The 20,972-nt window shown below is 39.7% G+C and overlaps 1 protein-coding gene across 1 annotated transcript in view; it reads left to right on the plus strand.

Annotated features, from left to right (window-relative positions):
- PAQR6 (progestin and adipoQ receptor family member 6) overlaps positions 1–20,972 on the plus strand; it is a 99,344-nt gene that overhangs the window by 24,573 nt on the left and 53,799 nt on the right. The window lies entirely within an intron of this gene.

Raw genomic sequence — 20,972 nt, forward strand, 5'->3', positions numbered from 1 at the left:
TGGACATCCAGGGCTTCACATTTACTCTCATTCACCTTGTAACCCGACATTGTACTGAATTTACCTATCTCTGAGTATATTACTGGGAGGGAAAGTAAAGGCCTAGTGACTGCGAGGATGACGTCATCTGCAAATAGTGAAATTTTATATTCACTTCCACCTGCTTTAATTCCTGTTATGTTGGGGTTGTCTCTAATTCTCTGTGCTAGGGGTTCAATGCATAATGCGAATAATAATGGGGACAATGGGCAGCCCTGTCTGGTCCCATTTCTGATTGTTATCCGCTTTGATTGGTATCCCGAAAAGTCTGATAAACGCATCTGGAGTGGAGTACAACTTTTTTAACCCTACATAGAATGGACCCCTTATTCCCACTTTATTTAGGACTGCTAGCATATAATCCCAATTGACCCTGTCAAATGCCTTCTCTGCATCCAAGGTGAGGAACAGAGAAGGCATTCCTGTATTTGATGCCAAATTTATCAAATCTATAATCTTTCTTGCATTGTCTGGGGCCTCTCTTTGTGCTATAAATCCTACTTGATCCGTGTTTATTAAATTTTTGATGGGGGTAGCCAATCGATTTGCCAGTATTTTGGTAAATAGCTTAAGGTCCTGATTTATTAGTGAGATTGGCCTATAATTTTGACAATATTGTTTGCATTTCCCCGGTTTTGGTATAACTGTCACCCTCGCAGTCAATATGTCTTGTGGTATGTCAATCCCCTGCAAAATATTATTAAAGATAATTACTAATTGTGGTACTACAGTTTTTTGGAGGTCCTTATAAAAGGAGCCTGGAAATCCATCCGGGCCAGGGGCCTTGTTTCTCTTTAATTCCTTAATAGCTAGGGTAACCTCCTGAAATGTTATAGGTGCATTGAGCAGATCAAGGTCTTCTTGGGGGATTTTTTTTAGTGTCCTACTCTCCAGGAAACTATCTAGTTCTTTCTGTTTATCTATCTCACGTTGAGGTTGTGGCAAATTGTAGAGTGAGTTATAATAGTTAGCAAATTCGTTGGCTATCTGGAGAGGGTCATTAGTAACTGAACCGTTTGCCAGCTGTATTTGTGGAATGGTGTTAGCTCTGGTCATGTCTTTTAACTTGTTTGCTAGCAATTTGTCTGGCTTGTTGCCATAGGGGTAGTATCTAGTATCTACCGCTTTGAATGAGGAGATTGCCTCCTTTTCAAGCAACAGGTCAAGTTCCTCATTTTTCTTTTTTAATAACTTGGTTGGGCCTCCCCTAGGGTCTCTTATTACCTGTTCCCGAATTGTGGCTATCTCCTTCCTCAATTGTTTTAGTGTGTGGTTATATTGTTTTTTAACTTTGGAAGATTCAGCTATTATCAATCCCCTAATGGAAGCCTTCAGAGTGTTCCTGCTTTTATGAGGGATTCTCTCTGCTTAATTTATGTTCTTGATAGAGTTTAAGGATGCCTTCCTTCATATTCCTTTCATCAAGGACCATCACCAGTTTCTAAGGTTTGTGTTCTAGACTACAGTATTCTGTTTGTGGTTCTTCCTTGGAACTTTCTGTACCGCCATACTTTTTGTTTAGGTTCGGGAAACGATTTTTTTCCCTTTAGACGTATTTTAACAGTTTGCTTTCCTTCCTGGACTGTAATTTGGCCTGGTAAGATAATTCATTTTCATAAGGTTCTTTCTCCCCAATTATGGGCCATGTTACAAGTGGAGCGTTATTTAACGTTCCCACTAGAGCGTTATCTGCGCTACAAGTAAGCTTTTTGCTCGCGTTGAGTTGTCCTTGTATTATGAATTGAAAGTAAACTTTTTTCGCTCGTGCGCTAACCTGGCAAATGCAAAAAGCTGAATCAAGAATATCGTGTGCACGATAACCTATTCCCCCATAGAAGTCAATGGAGCAAAAAATGTGGGGGAAAAACCCAACTCGCACGCAACCCTGATCACATATTCTCATTTCATATATCAATGTTCTTCACAAAGAACTATTTATTCCTCTCAGACCGGACCGGGTACACATCCTATGACCCTGCAACATGCTCAGCCCTGGGTACTCTCAGGAAGCTGTGCTGTCCCCAGAGTCACAGGCAGTTAACCCCAGACAAGTCTGGGTGCAAGGCCCATAGGGAAAAATGACAAAATAAATTAATACAACACGCAGAGAACGTTCAAGCATTTAGTCAGGCTTTGGTCAGAATCAAGCCTGTATTTAAACCTGTTGCTCCGCCATGGAGCCTAAACTTAGTTCTTAATGTTCTTCAAGGGGGTTCCGTTTGAACCTATACATTCCATAGATATTAAGCTTTTATCTTGGAAAGTTTTGTTTTTAGTAGCTATCTCTTCAGCTCGAAGAGTTTCTGAGCTATCTGCTTTACAATGTGATTCCCCTTACCTTGTTTTCCATGCAGATAAGGTGGTTTTACGTACCAAACCTGGGTTTCTTCCTAAGGTTGTTTCTAATAAGAATATCAATCAAGAGATTGTGGTTCCTTCTTTGTGTCCTAATCCTTCATCTAAGAAGGAACGTCTGTTACACAATCTTGATGTGGTTCGTGCTTTAAAATTCTACTTACAAGCAACTAAAAATTTCTGATAAACATCTTCTTTGTTTGTTGTTTATTCTGGTAAACGGAGAGGTCAAAGGGCTACAGCTACCTCTCTTTCCTTTTGGCTGAAAAGCATCATCCGTTTGGCCTATGAGACTGCTGGATGGCAGCCTCCTGAAAGGATTACTGCTCATTCTACTAGAGCTGTGGCTTCCACATGGGCTTTTAAAAATGAGGCTTCTGTTGAACAGATTTGTAAGGCGGCGACTTGGTCTTTGCTTCATACTTTTTCCAAATTTTACAAATTCGATACTTTTGCTTCTTCGGAGGCTATTTTTGGGAGAAAGGTTCTACAAGCAGTGGTGCCTTCCGTTTAAGGTCCCTGTCTTGTCCCTCCCTTCATCCGTGTCCTAAAGCTTTGGTATTGGTATCCCACAAGTAAGGATGAATCCGTGGACTCGATACATCTTACAAGAGAAAACATAATTTATGCTTACCTGATAAATTTATTTCTCTTGTGATGTATCAAGTCCACGGCCCGCCCTGTTTTTTAAGACAGGCATATATATTTTTATTTTTAAACTTTCAGTCACCACTGCACCCTATGGTTTCTCCTTTTTCTTCCTAGCCTTCGGTCAAATGACTGGGGTGTGGAGCTAAAGGGGGAGCTATATAGGCAGCTCTGCTGTGGGTGCTCTCTTTGCCGCTTCCTGTAGGGGAGGAGAATATCCCACAAGTAAGGATGAATCCGTGGACTCGATACATCACAAGAGAAATAAATTTATCAGGTAAGCATAAATTATGTTTTTTCTATGAAGATGGAGCATGTTATTTCTGCAGACACAAATTCACAGTTTTGAGAACTAAAAAAACAAGAATATGTGATATCTTCTAGACAGAAAAAATGCCAAAAAATATCTTAGAGAAACCTCTGGGAGAGCAGGACATTGTGAATGGGGTCTTCAAACTTTTTTTTTCCCAAGACCCATTGCCATTAAACTACAATCCTTCACGACCCTATTTTGATGCTTCGTCCGAAATTTTCGGAAGTAATTTACAAGATTGCTGCAATTTTTGGAAAAGTGACTAAAAAGTGTTGTAAAAGGTAATAACACACTCACTCTCATACAACACACACACAGCACAGACTCTCATACAACACACACACACAGCACAGAGACTCTCATACAACACACACAAACTATCATACAACACACACACACAGACTCTCATTTAGCACACACACACACAACAGACTCTCATACAACACACATAATCTCATACAACACACATACAACACATAGACTCACATACAACACACAGACTCTCATACAACACACACATACAACAGACTCATACAACACACACATACAACAGACTCATACAACACAGACTTTCATACAACACACACATACAACAGACTCTCATACAACACACACATACAACAGACTCTCATACAACACACACATACAACACACCCAACACAGACACACAGCACACACACAGATTCTCATAAAACACACACACATACAACACATACTCTCATACAGCACACACATACAACACACAGACTCTCATATAACACACACACACACATATACAACACTCTCATACAACACATACTTTCATACAACACACACACATACAACTCAGACTCTTATACAACACACCCAACACACACACAGAACACACAGAATTTCATACAGCACACACACACACATACAACACACAGATTCTCATACAACACACACACCACACAAAGCACACAGACTCTCATACAACACACACACCACACACTCTCATACAACACAACACACATACTCGCATACAACACACACACAACACACAGACTCTCACACAACACACACAGCACACACAACACAGACTCTCATAAAACACACACAGAGCACATACAAAACACACATACTCTAATACAACACAACACACAGACTCATACAACACACACACAGAGCACACACAGATTTTCATACAACACACACACACAACACACAAACTCTCATACAACACACACAGCACACACAATCAACGCACACACTCTCATACAACACAACACACAGACTCTCATACAGCACACACACAACACAGACTCACATACAAAACAAACACAGAGCACACACAACACACAGACTCTCATACAACACAACACACACATTACACACAACACAGACTCTCATACAACACACATAGAGCACACACACAACACACAGACTCTCATACAACACACATAGAGCACACACACAACACACAGACTCTCATACAACACACACACATACAACACTGATTCTCATACACACAACACTCACCACACACAGCAGTGCAACTAAAGCTGCTTCTTGTAAAAATACAGCATGCCACCCACTATTCATGCCTTGGCCAACCTATCCCTGATCAGTCCTCCTCCAGCAAGAGGTACAATTTGAAGCAGCACAAAGTACAACCAAGGCTGCTGTGCACCACATGGGTATGTACCCCCTCCCTTATCGCAAACCCTCCCAAGCAGGCTCCCTTGAGATAAAAAAGGGTAAGCTCAGGGGCAGACTGAAAACCCATGGGCAAATAATAACAATTTGTAATATATATATATATATATATATATATATATATTTATATATTATGTTTTTAACAACTGTAGAGACTAGAGAAAAATACTGCATTTGTTGTGCCACTCCTAGAGAATAAATTAACACTATAATATTCAGTGTATGTAAATTTTAGATTGATTGTTCCATCATATCATGCAATTGTGAGAGAATCAACAAACACAATAAATAGTTCACCTTGTTAGATTACTAAACATATTTATTTTACAGCAATAAAAAAAAATTAATTTTGCAGAGAAATAAAAATAAAAATAGGCCCATAGGAAGAAACCCTGTGCACATTAATTATACTGGCCAGTTTTGTCAAATGTCATTATTAGTTCTTTTCATCGATATTCAAGCCAAGCATATCTATCTATCTATTGGGTATTTAAAGAGTGCAATCTAATCACCCGTGAGGGCCTCAAGGCGCTAAGGGAAAGCGGTTAGGAGGAGGGAAGGGAGGACAAGGGGGGTAGGAGATGGGCCTTCAGTCAAAGAGCCAGGTTTTGAGGTCCTTTCTGAACTTTGTAAGGGAGGTGGATTGTCTGAGGTGCAGCGGGAGGGTGTTCCATGTCTTTGCTGCCATGTGGGAGAAGGATCTTCCGTTCCGCTGTGGATTTGCTGATGCGGGGGATGACTGGGAGTGCTTGGTCAGCCAATCAGTTGTCTGGCGTGGGTGTCGAAATTTACACAGTGGTTGATATTCAGGTCCGATGTTGTGTAGGGCCTTGAATGCGAGGGTAAGGAGCTTGAAGGTGATTCTCTTGTTGATGGGGAGCCAGTGAAGGTTCCTTAGGTGTACGGTGATGTGGCATTGGCGAGGGATGTCATGGATGAGTCTAGCTGAGGCGTTCTAGATAAGTTAGTCTCTTTTGGAGTTTGATAGTGGAGCCAGCATAGAGTGCATTGGCGTAGTCCAACCAGCTGCTGACGAGGGCGTGGGTGACTGTTGGTTTCGGTAGGGATCCACTTGAAGATTTCTCGTAGCAGGTGGAGAATGTGGAAGCATGTTGAGGTGATGGCATTGATTTGTCGCTCCATGAAGAGTGAAGAGTCCAGGATGAATCCTAGATTTTGTGCATGGTCGGTTGGGATTGGAGGGTGACCGAGGGCTGTGGGCCACCAGGAGTCGTCCCATGTGGATTTATTGGGTCCGAGGACGATGACCAGGGCTGCCACTAGAAATTTTGGGGACCCTGATTCAACCATTGATCAGCCACCCCCCCCCCTCCTTTGACATGTGCCATTTTTGACCAAGTGACTAAGAATAAAGTGAATTTATGTTTTAATTGTCTATTTAAACTTGGAAATGTTGTAAAGGTAGTAACATACACACACACAGACACACTCATACACTGAAACACACTCACACATAAGGATTCACATATAGACACATATAGACACTCTAGCAGGCACACAAAGAAACACATCCAGACAGAGACACCCAAACAGACACTTAGCACTTGTTTACGTTGACCTGACAAGTAATGAGGTAAACTACAGTTTTGTAAAAAAGGAGATTTAGAAAACAAAATATGGAGTTCTGATTTTCTTTTTGTAAAGGAAGATGACGACTAAATTATGACAACAGCATGCAGTGGCTGAAAGGAAGGGCCCTGAACTGCCTAAACAATAATTTAAAGGTTAAATGGTGGATTGGTTACTTCCGGAAAGGTCTTGTTAGTCTCAAAAGTCTGTAGAAAGATGTGAATAATTAGTAGTAAGGTCAAAATGTCCTAAAAAGGAACAGACAAGGGACACACACACACACAAACTCAAACTTGCACATACACCCAAGGAAACACCGACAGAGACAGCCTCAGAAAACACAAAGACATACACCCCCCCCCCCCCACAGAAAACACACAAAGACATACACACACAGAGAGACAACCACATAAAAAAACACATAAAGACATACATACACAGAAAACACACACCCTCACAGAGACATCCACAGAAAACACATACACACACACATACACACACACCCTCACAGAGACATCCAGAGAAAACAGACATACACACCCACCCTCACAGAGGCATCCAGAGAAAAAACACAAAGACAAACATACACACACCCTCACAGAGACACCCATAGAAAAAGCTCAGACATATGCACACACCCTCACAGACATCCACAGAAAATGCACAAAGACATACACACCCACCCTCACAGAGAGACCCACAGATAAAAAATACATACACACTCATAGAGACACAAACCAAAGCACAAAGACATAAACAGACACCCACAGAAACACTCACAGGAGGAAACATTTATGCACCTTGCATCCCCTAAATCAACAGTGTGTGACATGCATGATAAAACATTTTTTAGAAATTAAGGGATCACTTTTTAAAGAATCATATTTGTAAATGTGCAAACAAAAATAATTCTGTGAATTCAAAATTGTACATTAATGAGCTGGGTAGATGGCTAGATGAAGAAAAGTACCTTTAAAGGGTTGACATATGTTTGTTTGTTTTTTTCCCCAACCAAGAGCACCACTTCAAATATAGTGTACAAATTTTCCCATCTGTCAGCTGTACTTATGGATTTTGAAAATGCTGTACTCTATATGGTCTTGGTGGGACCATAATCTGTGGTACTCATACCATTAGATCTGGTTAAATGCAGGATTTAGGCTTGTTGGTATGTATTTAAAAAATAAGTCAGCTGTAGTGTAAACTGAACAGTTTTAAGTTAACCTGTCTCATTTCAAACACTGAGCAATCTTAGTCTGAGAGTATGAGAGTATAACATTTTATGCAGATGTAAAAATCTTAGATCAAATGCCTCCTTGCATCTGGAAAGTCCTTGCATAAAGGGGCAGTAAACTGGAATGTTTTATTTATATATATATATATATATATATATATATATATATATATATATATATATATATATATAAAAATGCATATCTGCCAAAAGGGCATCTACCATTTGTGCTTTGAGGAGGACACATTTCTGCATGGTTTTAAATATAGAATTTCTACAGCATTGTCAAATAATCATAAATACACTGCTGCTAAAAAAAAAAATTGTTTTTATGGACCCCTAGCCCCACCATACAACTAATACCACTCTGAAGTTACAATCCAAAATTGCACAAAGAAATAAAAAGCATTTGCTAAGTAAGTCCTACCTCCTCTGCAAATGAAAGTGATCTGCCGTCTGACTCAGGCACACACCGTACAAAGTGCCAAGTCTGTCTCACACTGCGCATAGTGGTTTAGTGCACACTAAGAAATCCTCTCAAATGCTAATACTTTACTCCTTGTAATAACATTTCCCATGCTCAATTAGCGCTCTGCTTTTTTTTTAGTTCTTGCCTCATGGGGCCCCCCTGGCTCATTGGGCCCCTGACAGGAGTCACCCCTGTTACCCTCTGATGGCGGCCCTGACGACGACTTCGGTTTTGTCTGTGTTCAGTTTGAGCCGGATGTCATTCATCCAGGCGGCGACTGCTGTCAGGCCTTCATGGACGTTCTTTTTGGCGGTGGTGGGATTTTGGGTGAGTGAGATGATTAACTGGGTGTCGTCGGCGTAGGAGACAATGTTGAGGTTGTGGCGGCGAGAGGGGCCATGTAGATGTTGAAGAGGGTGGGGCTCAGTGAAGAGCCTTGCGGTACACCGCAGTTGACTGGTGTGGGTTTGGAGGAGGAGAAGGGCGGGAGTCTGACTTTCTGGGTCCTGCCCGTGAGGAAGGAGGTGATCCATTCCAGGGCTTTGCTGCAGATACTGGCGTTGTGTAGGCGGGTGCTGTGGTCGACAGTGTTGAATGCGGCTGAGAGGTCTAGGAGGATGAAGGGGGCGGCGGTTTCTCCTCGGGCGAGCATGGCGCGGATGTCATCTGTGGCGGTGAGGAGGGCGGTCTCAGTGCTGTGGTTGCTTCTGAAACCAGATTGGGAGTGGTTCAGGGTGTGATTGGCCTCAATGTGGTCAATAAGTTGCAAGTTGATGGACTTCTCTATGACTTTGGCCGGGAAGGGAAGTAGAGAGATGGGTCAGTAGTTATTTGGGTCCATGGGGTCTGCCAAGGGTTTCTTCAGCAAAGGTTTCAGTTCCGTGTGCTTCCAGACATCTTTGAAGGTGCTGGTTTTGATAGAGCAGGGGCGATGGTATAGGGACGATGGTGTCACTTGCTTTGGTGAATGTGATGGGGGCATGGGTCAGAGAGTGCGCTGAAGTTGGATGGATTTCATGATTCTTAGGGTGTCCTCTCTGGTGAGGGGGCTCCAGATAGTCTTTGTGGGGTGTGGGGGGGGTGAATTTGGGTGAGTGTAGGGGGGTTAGCGGTTGAGGTTGAGTTATGAGGCGTGAAACGGTCATACAGTTATTGGCAGGCATATTATATCTTCATAGCAGGGTTGCCACCTGTGATATAGTCACAAACTTTGTACCTCGTGATCGTCTCAGTATATATGGCACTTAATGACATTCAAATAAGAGAGATAAAGTTTATACAACCTGCCTTTATTGCTGTGTCTCTGGGATAATGGCTTCCACTACAGCAGATTTACCAGACAGCTGTTGTATTTACCTTAGCGAAGGCTGGTGCGAAGGCTGGTCTTTCTCTCAAGCCGGTATATACAAAAGATCATGGTGCGATCTGTAGTCTTATCTCCTTGGAATACTCAGCCTGTTGTTTTAGGCTTCCACACTTGCGGATGTTCCCAAAGGCGGCTCCAGATATTTATCACCCTTCACATAGATCGGTATCTCCTTGATGAGATGGATATTAGAGGATGTTGTGACTTTCCAGGACTTCAAACGCTTCCAATGTATGCTGAACATCCGCAAGTGTGGAAGCCTAAAACAGGCTGAGTTTAAGACTACAGATCGCACATGACCTTTTGCACATACCGGCTTGAGAGATAGACCAGCCTTCGCTAAAGTGAATTTGCATTTGCAAAAATTAGAAACGTCACCTACTGGAATTTCTTTGAACTGTCCCATTTTTCAGCTAAATCCTGTTTCATGTTGACTCACGACCCAGTAAACATGGTGTTGCGACCCAGTAATGGGTCGCGACCCGTGGTTTGAAGAACCCGATTAATGTAATTGATTTACCAAAAATTTAAATATTACAGCCATGAATATACAGCAATTTGCTACATAATTAAAAACTAATCCTTATTTAAGGATGATTAACCTTTGGATTATAATATAGCTTAAATAGAAATTATATTTAGATAGATTTAATGATCTAGATCACAATATCGGCTAGATTTAGAATTCTAATTTAGGGTTAGAATTAGCTTTAGGGGTTAAAAAATTTATTAGAGTAGCGGTGAGCTCCGATCGGCAGATTAGGGGTTAATACTTGAAGTTAGGTGTCGGCGATGTTAGGGAGGGCAGATTAGGGGTTAATACTATTTTATTATAGGGTTATTGAGGCGGGAGTGAGGCGGATTAGGGGTTAATAACTTTATTATAATAGCGGCGCGGTCCGGTCGGAAGATTAGGGGTTAATAAGTGTAGGTAGGTAGCGGCGACGTTGGGGGCGGCATATTAGGGGTTAATAAATATAATATAGGGGTCGGCGGTGTTAGGGGCAGCAGATTAGGGGTTCATAGGGATAACGTAGGTGGCAGCGGTGTGCGGTCGGCAGATTAGGGGTTAAAACATTTTAATAGAGTGGCGGCGATGTGGGGGGACCTCGGTTTAGGGGTACATAGGTAGTTTATGGGTGTTAGTGTACTTTAGAGCACAGTAGTTAAGAGCTATATAAACCAGCGTTAGCCCAGAAAGCTCTTAACTACTGACTTTTTTCTGCGGCTAGAGTTTTGTCGTTAGATTTTTAACGCTCACTTCAGCCAAGACTCTAAATACCGGCGTTAGGAAGATCCCATTGAAAAGATAGGATACGCAAATGGCGTAGGGGGATCTGCGGTATGGAAAAGTCGCGGCTGTAAAGTGAGCGTTAGACCCTTTCCTGACTGATTCCAAATACCAGAGGGCGGTAAAAACCAGCGTTAGGAGCCTCTAACGCTGGTTTTGACGGCTACCGCCCAACTCTAAATCTAGCCGTATGTTTGCACGTGGATTTTCGCAATCGTTGGCATGCAGGTTAAATTGCGCTCATTTTACAAGTTGAGCACGATCGCTTGAGCGCAATTGCTATTTACCCTAGAATGCTTATCTCAGAGCTGTGGTTAACTGTTTTCCGAAAATAAAAATTGTCAAAAAACAAATCAAAAATACATTACAAAAAACAGTTACACTCAAAATAACACTATCTAATAAAAAATATAAAAAATAAATAAATATTGCCCACAATTGTAATAAGGGCTCAAAGATGGGAGGGCCCAGGTGTTCGGGGAAAAAAAGCAGGCAAAGGGCTTTAACATTGAGATACATACATATACATCTCTAAATATATATATATATATATATATATATATAAATATATTTCTGCAATATTCATTTTTAATAGTGTTAGAGTGTGTATGTACCTAAATGTCACATTCCAATGTTCTACACATAGCAGAATATGGTCTATTTAATTGTAAATAGATATTCTTATATCTCTATATATCTATACCTATATATATATATATATATATATATATATATATATATATATATATATATATATATATATATATACATATAAATGTATATTGTACCAAAATACACTATGTGTGTGTGTGTATATATATATATATATATATATATACACTGTATATATGTGTATATATATATATATATATATATATATATATATATATATATACACTGTATATATGTATGTATATATGTATTTTTTCATAAATAGAACATATTCTTCTATGTGCAGAACATTGGAATGTTAAATATTCATATTTCTTTCCTAAGATATGGTGAGTCCACGACATCATCAATCAATGGCTCCTCTTCTTGGGCTTTAAAAAATGAAGCTTCTGTGGAACAGATTTGCAAGGCTGCAACTTGGTGTCCTCTGCATACTTTTTCCAAATTTTCCAAATTTGATACTTTTGCCTCGGCTGAGGCTTCTTTTGGGAGAAAGGTTCTTCAAGAGGTGGTGCCTTCTGTTTAGGTCTGCCTGTCTTGTTCTCCCTCCCTAGTCATCTGTGTCCTCTAGATTGGGTATTGGTTCCCACTAGTAATTGATGACGTTGTGGACTCACCATATCTTAGGAAAGAAAACAAAATTTATGCTTACCTGATAAATGTATTTATTTCCAGATACGGTGAGTCCACGACCCCACCCTTTTCTTTAAGACAGTTATTTTTTTACTAAACCTCAGGCACCTCTACACCTTTGTGTTATTCCTTTTTTCATTTCCTTTCGGTCAAATGACTGGGGTTTATGGGTAGAGGAGTGAAACTTAACAGCTTTGCTGTGGTGCTCTTTGCCTCTTCCTGCTGGCCAGGAGTGATATTCCTACTAGTAATTGATGACGTTGTGGACTCCCCATATACGGAAATAAATTTATCAGGTAAGCATACATTTTGTTTTTTATGTCGGGTTAGCATATATGAGAAAATGAGTTGGGGTTATCGTGCGAGTCAGGTGTTAGTTTTATTTTTCACTTTTTCGCAACAGTCTAATTGTGCTAGATGTAAGCTTTTTGTGCATGCCATAACTTTCTACTTTCAACTCATATTACCAGCGCAACGAGTGCAAAATGTTTAATTCTACCACAATTAGCACTCTAACGGAAGCGCTAAATAGTGCTTCACTTGTGATCTGGCCCAATATGTGATAATGGGGTCTATTTGTAAAGCAGCGGATGCTGCTTCCGACCCTTTCCGCTTCAGTTCCTCTGAGGTGGCAGACAGCAATCAGCCCAATTGAATACGATTGGGTTGATTGACACCCCCTGCTAGGGGTCGGTATTGCACCAGCCGCTCACCGGAACTGCTGGTGCAATGATAAATGCTGAGTCAGGGCGAACATAATTCGCTATAGCGGATCATGTCTGTCCGCACCTACATAAATAGACCCCAATATCTTCAAGACAGAACATAGTGAATGGATTAATGAAATTAATTTACCAAAAAAATTAAACATTACAGCCATAAATATACAACATCTTGCTACATAATTAAAAATGAATCTATATTTCAGGATGAATAACCTTTAGATTATAATGTATTTTAAATAGAAAATATCTTTAGATAGATTTTTCCTCAAAAAGCATTTTATTTAAAAAAAAAATCCTATTTAAAGTGACAGTAAAGTTAAAATTTAACTTTAATGATTCAATAGAGCATGCAATTTTAAACAACTTTCCAATTTATTTATGTTATCACATTTTCTTAGTTAAATCTGATTTAAATTTTTAAAAAGTCTGATTTAAATAAACTTATCAATTTGGCTTGTTATTTACATAGTGCAGAGCTTACATTATATTTTCTTAGTAGTTATTTTGGACTCCATATACAAATCAGTCTTTGTCCTAGTGTTTTTTCTCCACTACAGTCTTCTGGAGGTGTTCTTTACTCATCCCCCTTGTAATGTTATTTCTCCTGATGAAGATAGCAAAGAGTTGGTTACCAACATATATATCTCTGAACGTCTTGGTTCTTAGATTTGGCCTTTTCTCAAATGAGACAGTTGTGTCTGTTTTACAAGTCAGACCATATCACAACTGTAGCATAATTTGATCTTCGATGAGGAACCTTGTCTCCTTTTTAATGAAGGAAATTTCTTGATTTTGTCTTGAACTGAGTACTGTACTCTTTCTGCATTTCATTTCCCAGCAGTGAATTTTTGTATGGTACAATTATTCAGTTTACAATTTCTTCATCTGGTGCAAGGATTTCTCCTTCAAGGGGTTTTCTACCTGTTGGGGAATCAATGTTGTTTTTCACCTTTAGACCTTAGGGTCTCTTGTTTAATCTTTCTTTCCCAGAGCCAAGGATTGTTAATCTCACTTTCTATAGGCTCCTTTAGCTATTTGGTATTTCAACTAGCTTACCTTTTTACAAAAACCAGATCCAGATTCTTTTTCTGGTGTGATAAACAGGGTTTCTTTCATGTAATTAGCAAGAGTCCATGAGCTAGTGACGTATGGGATATACATTCCTACCAGGAGGGGCAAAGTTTCCCAAACCTCAAAATGCCTATAAATACACCCCTCACCACACCCACAATTCAGTTTTACAAACTTTGCCTCCGATGGAGGTGGTGAAGTAAGTTTGTGCTAGATTCTACGTTGATATGCGCTCCGCAGCAAGTTGGAGCCCGGTTTTCCTCTCAGCGTGCAGTGAATGTCAGAGGGATGTGAGGAGAGTATTGCCTATTTGAATGCAGTGATCTCCTTCTACGGGGTCTATTTCATAGGTTCTCTGTTATCGGTCGTAGAGATTCATCTCTTACCTCCCTTTTCAGATCGACGATATACTCTTATATATACCATTACCTCTGCTGATTCTCGTTTCAGTACTGGTTTGGCTTTCTACAAACATGTAGATGAGTGTCCTGGGGTAAGTAAATCTTATTTTCTGTGACACTCTAAGCTATGGTTGGGCACTTTGTTTATAAAGTTCTAAATATATGTATTCAAACATTTATTTGCCTTGACTCAGAATGTTCAACTTTCCTTATTTTCAGACAGTCAGTTTCATATTTGGGATAATGCATTTGATTTAATCATTTTTTCTTACCTTCAAAAATTTGACTCTTCCCTGTGGGCTGTTAGGCTCGCGGGGGCTGAAAATGCTTCATTTTATTACGTCATTCTTGGCGCGGATTTTTTTGGCGCAAAAAATTTGTTTCCGTTTCCGGCGTCATACGTGTCGCCGGAAGTTGCGTCATTTTTTGACGTTATTTTGCGCCAAAAATGTCGGCGTTCCGGATGTGGCGTCATTTTGGCGCCAAAAAGCATTTAGGCGCCAAATAATGTGGGCGTCTTATTGGTGCGAAAAATATGGGCGTCGCTTTTGTCTCCACATTATTTCAGTCTCATTTTTCATTGCTTCTGGTTGCTAGAAGCTTGTTCTTTGGCATTTTTTCCCATTCCTGAAACTGTCATTTAAGGAATTTGATCAATTTTGCTTTATATATATGTTGTTTTTTCTCTTACATATTGCAAGATGTCTCACGTTGCATCTGAGTCAGAAGATACTACAGGAAAATCGCTGTCTAGTGCTGGATCTACCAAAGCTAAGTGTATCTGCTGTAAACTTTTGGTAGCTATTCCTCCAGCTGTTGTTTGTATTGATTGTCATGACAAACTTGTTAAAGCAGATAATATTTCCTTTAGTAAAGTACCATTGCCTGTTGCAGTTCCTTCAACATCTAAGGTGCAGAATGTTCCTGATAATATAAGAGATTTTGTTTCTGAATCCATAAAGAAGGCTATGTCTGTTATTTCTCCTTCTAGTAAACGTAAAAAATCTTTTAAAACTTCTCTCCCTACAGATGAATTTTTAAATGAACATCATCATTCTGATTCTGATGACTCTTCTGGTTCAGAGGATTCTGTCTCAGAGGTTGATGCTGATAAATCTTCATATTTATTTAAAATGGAATTTATTCGTTCTTTACTTAAAGAAGTACTAATTGCTTTAGAAATAGAGGATTCTGGTCCTCTTGATACTAATTCTAAACGTTTGGATAAGGTATTTAAAGCTCCTGTGGTTATTCCAGAAGTTTTTCCTGTTCCTAATGCTATTTCTGCAGTAATTTCCAAAGAATGGGATAAATTGGGTAATTCATTTACTCCTTCTAAACGTTTTAAGCGATTATATCCTGTGCCGTCTGACAGATTAGAATTTTGGGACAAAATCCCTAAAGTTGATGGGGCTATTTCTACCCTTGCTAAACGTACTACTATTCCTACGTCAGATGGTACTTCGTTTAAGGATCCTTTAGATAGGAAAATTGAATCCTTTCTAAGAAAAGCTTATCTGTGTTCAGGTAATCTTCTTAGACCTGCTATATCTTTGGCTGATGTTGCTGCAGCTTCAACTTTCTGGTTGGAAACTTTAGCGCAACAAGTAACACATCATGATTCTCATGATATTATTATTCTTCTACAGCATGCTAATAATTTTATCTGTGATGCCATTTTTGATATTATCAGAGTTGATGTCAGGTTTATGTCTCTAGCTATTTTAGCTAGAAGAGCTTTATGGCTTAAAACTTGGAATGCTGATATGGCTTCTAAATGAACTTTACTTTCCATTTCTTTCCAGGGTAACAAATTATTTGGTTCTCAGTTGGATTCCATTATTTCAACTGTTACTGGTGGGAAAGGAACTTTTTTACCACAGGATAAAAAATCTAAAGGTAAAAGCAGGGCTAATAATCGTTTTCGTTCCTTTCGTTTCAACAAAGAACAAAAGCCTGATCCTTCATCCTCAGGAGCAGTTTCAGTTTGGAAACCATCTCCAGTCTGGAATAAATCCAAGCCAGCTAGAAAGGCAAAGCCTGCTTCTAAGTCCACATGAAGGTGCGGCCCTCATTCCAGCTCAGCTGGTAGGGTGCAGGTTACGTTTTTTCAAGGAAATTTGGATCAATTCTGTTCACAATCTTTGGATTCAGAGCATTGTTTCAGAAGGGTACAGAATTGGTTTCAAGATGAGACCTCCTGCAAAGAGATTTTTTCTTTCCCGTGTCCCAGTAAATCCAGTAAAAGCTCAAGCATTTCTGAAATGTGTTTCAGATCTAGAGTTGACTGGAGTAATTATGCCAGTTCCAGTTCCGGAACAGGGGATGGGGTTTTATTCAAATCTCTTCATTGTACCAAAGAAGGAGAATTCCTTCAGACCAGTTCTGGATCTAAAAATATTGAATCGTTATGTAAGAATACCAACGTTCAAGATGGTAACTGTAAGGACTATCTTGCCTTTTGTTCAGCAAGGGAATTATATGTCCACAATAGATTTACAGGATGCATATCTGCATATTCCGATTCATCCAGATCATTATCAGTTCCTGAGATTCTCTTTTCTGGACAAGCATTACCAGTTTGTGGCTCTGCCGTTTGGCCTAGCTACAGCTCCAAGAATTTTTACAAAGGTTCTCGGTGCCCTTCTGTCTGTAATCAGAGAACAGGGTATTGTGATATTTCCTTATTTGGACGATATCTTGGTACTTGCTCAGTCTTTACATTTAGCAGAATCTCATACGAATCGACTTGTGTTGTTTCTTCAAGATCATGGTTGGAGGATCAATTTACCAAAAAGTTCTTTGATTCCTCAGACAAGGGTAACCTTTCTGGGTTTCCAGATGGATTCAGTGTTTAACAGACAAGAGACGTCTAAAATTGATTGCAGCTTGTCGAAACCTTCAGTCACAATCATTCCCTTCGGTAGCCTTATGCATGGAAATTCTAGGTCTTATGACTGCTGCATCGGACGCGATCCCCTTTGCTCGTTTTCACATGCGACCTCTTCAGCTCTGTATGCTGAAGCAATGGTGCAAGGATTACACGAAGATATCTCAATTAATATCTTTAAAACCGATTGTTCGACACTCTCTAACATGGTGGACAGATCACCATCGTTTAATTCAGGGGGCTTCTTTTGTGCTTCCGACCTGGACTGTAATTTCAACAGATGCAAGTCTCACAGGTTGGGGAGCTGTGTGGGGATCTCTGACGGCACAAGGAGTTTGGGAATCTCAGGAGGTGAGATTACCGATCAATATTTTGGAACTCCGTGCAATTTTCAGAGCTCTTCAGTTTTGGCCTCTTCTGAAGAGAGAATCGTTCATTTGTTTTCAGACAGACAATGTCACAACTGTGGCATACATCAATCATCAAGGAGGGACTCACAGTCCTCTGGCTATGAAAGAAGTATCTCGAATTTTGGTTTGGGCGGAATCCAGCTCCTGTCTAATCTCTGCGGTTCATATCCCAGGTATAGACAATTGGGAAGCGGATTATCTCAGTCGCCAAACGTTGCATCCGGGCGAATGGTCTCTTCACCCAGAGGTATTTCTTCAGATTGTTCAAATGTGGGAACTTCCAGAAATAGATCTGATGGCGTCCCATCTAAACAAGAAACTTCCCAGGTATCTGTCCAGATCCCGGGATCCTCAGGCGGAGGCAGTGGATGCATTATCACTTCCTTGGAAGTATCATCCTGCCTATATCTTTCCGCCTCTAGTTCTTCTTCCAAGAGTAATCTCCAAGATTCTGAAGGAATGCTCGTTTGTTCTGCTGGTAGCTCCGGCATGGCCTCACAGGTTTTGGTATGCGGATCTTGTCCGGATGGCCTCTTGCCAACCGTGGACTCTTCCGTTACGACCAGACCTTCTGTCACAAGGTCCTTTTTTCCATCAGGATCTGAAATCCTTAAATTTAAAGGTATGGAGATTGAACGAGATTGGAAGACTTATATTTCTTGGTGTCTTTCTCATCATTTTTCTTGGCATTCTTTTAGAATACCGAGAATTTTTACAGTTTCTTCAGGATGGTTTAGATAAGGGTTTGTCCGCAAGTTCTTTGAAAGGACAAATCTCTGCTCTTTCTGTTCTTTTTCACAGAAAGATTGCTATTCTTCCTGATATTCATTGTTTTGTACAAGCTTTGGTTCGTATAAAACCTGTTATTAAGTCAATTTCTCCTCCTTGGAGTTTGAATTTGGTTCTGGGAGCTCTTCAAGCTCCTCCGTTTGAACCTATGCATTCATTGGACATTAAATTACTTTCTTGGAAAGTTTTGTTCCTTTTGGCCATCTCTTCTGCCAGAAGAGTTTCTGAATTATCTGCTCTTTCTTGTGAGTCTCCTTTTCTGATTTTTCATCAGGATAAGGCGGTGTTGCGAACTTCTTTTGAATTTTTACCTAAAGTTGTGAATTCCAACAACATTAGTAGAGAAATTGTGGTTCCTTCATTATGTCCTAATCCTAAGAATTCTAAGGAGAAATCGTTGCATTCTTTGGATGTTGTTAGAGCTTTGAAATATTATGTTGAAGCTACTAAATCTTTCCGTAAGACTTCTAGTTTATTTGTTATCTTTTCCGGTTCTAGAAAAGGCCAGAAAGCTTCTGCCATTTCTTTGGCATCTTGGTTGAAATCTTTAATTCATCTTGCCTATGTTGAGTCGGGTAAAACTCCGCCTCAGAGGATTACTGCTCATTCTACTAGGTCAGTTTCTACTTCCTGGGCGTTTAGGAATGAAGCTTCGGTTGACCAGATTTGCAAAGCAGCAACTTGGTCCTCTTTGCATACTTTTACTAAATTCTACCATTTTGATGTATTTTCTTCTTCTGAAGCAGTTTTTGGTAGAAAAGTACTTCAGGCAGCGGTTTCAGTTTGAATCTTCTGCTTATGTTTTTCGTTAAACTTTATTTTTGGGTGTGGATTATTTTCAGCAGGAATTGGCTGTCTTTATTTTATCCCTCCCTCTCTAGTGACTCTTGTGTGGAAAGATCCACATCTTGGGTAGTCATTATCCCATACGTCACTAGCTCATGGACTCTTGCTAATTACATGAAAGAAAACATAATTTATGTAAGAACTTACCTGATAAATTCATTTCTTTCATATTAGCAAGAGTCCATGAGGCCCACCCTTTTTTTGTGGTGATTATGATTTTTGTATAAAGCACAATTATTCCAATTCCTTATTTTATATGCTTTCGCACTTTTTTATCACCCCACTACTTGGCTATTCGTTAAACTGAATTGTGGGTGTGGTGAGGGGTGTATTTATAGGCATTTTGAGGTTTGGGAAACTTTGCCCCTCCTGGTAGGAATGTATATCCCATACGTCACTAGCTCATGGACTCTTGCTAATATGAAAGAAATGAATTTATCAGGTAAGTTCTTACATAAATTATGTTTTTTTTGCCAATATTCCTTAGAATTTGCTGGGCTGTTTCAATTCTTACAATTTAATTTAGTCAAGTTTCTTATGAGGTCTCCCTCCCATTTACTTGTGGACCCCACAGCTTGGGTATTATTTCCCAGGAGTAATGGTTCATGGACTCTCATCATCTTATGAAAGAAAACAAAATGTATGCTTACATGATAAAATCATTTCTTTCATGGTGGTAGGAGTCCACAAGACCTGCCCTCTTATATTTTTTCAATAGGCGGCAGTTTTAGTATGCACCTCATTTACCCTGCTTTGTCCTTTCCTACTACTCTATATTTCTCATTTTTTTCTCTTGGCTATACATTTAGACTGAGATATCCGAGAGGAGAGAGGAATTAAGAGTGTGCAACATTGGGTATCTTTGCCTCCTCCTAGTGGCCAGGAGTTGAATTCCCAGGAATAATGGCTCATGGACTCTCACCACTATGAAAGAAATTCATTTATCAGGTAAGCATCATTTTTTTTCCCTGTATGAAGTGTGGAAAATCTGAATGTCCTCTCATTGGTAGACTGTTGTGTGCTCTTAAATACAGTGAGGAAAAAAGTACGGAATGGAATGTTTGCAATGTGGGTTAATGGTACAAAACCCTGTATTTCCTTTTGGAAGTATATTTGTTAGTATTCATCTCAGTGAAGGTCTGGGAGTGCAGACTATGCTTCAGGAATGCCTCTCATCCTTATTTTGTTTTAGCAGCTTACGTTTACTGGCAGCGTCTTTTGTTGGTGAGTAGTTTGTGCTTCGTTTTATCTTTACAAAGAGTCTGTTTTTCAAAGTTTTTTATATTAAAAATCCAGGGTTACTTATGACATTTCTAGTCTGCTGTTTCTTCTTTAATACACTGTTTGACTTTAGTCGAGTCTTTAAGATCTGCTGTTAAAACTGTATATTCATTGCACTGTGTGTGAAGCTTTTTAATTAGCTTGCTTGAGAGGGTTAAAGTAATTATTTACTGTTTACCAGTTATTATTTTTTTTCCGTGTTTGGTGGCAGACATTTTGTTTTTAAGACAAATGTATTAAAGGGATAGTAAAATTTAAATCAAACTTTTATG

The sequence above is a fragment of the Bombina bombina genome, chromosome 1 (genome assembly GCF_027579735.1).
Source record: "Bombina bombina isolate aBomBom1 chromosome 1, aBomBom1.pri, whole genome shotgun sequence".
Taxonomy (NCBI): Eukaryota; Metazoa; Chordata; class Amphibia; order Anura; family Bombinatoridae; genus Bombina; species Bombina bombina.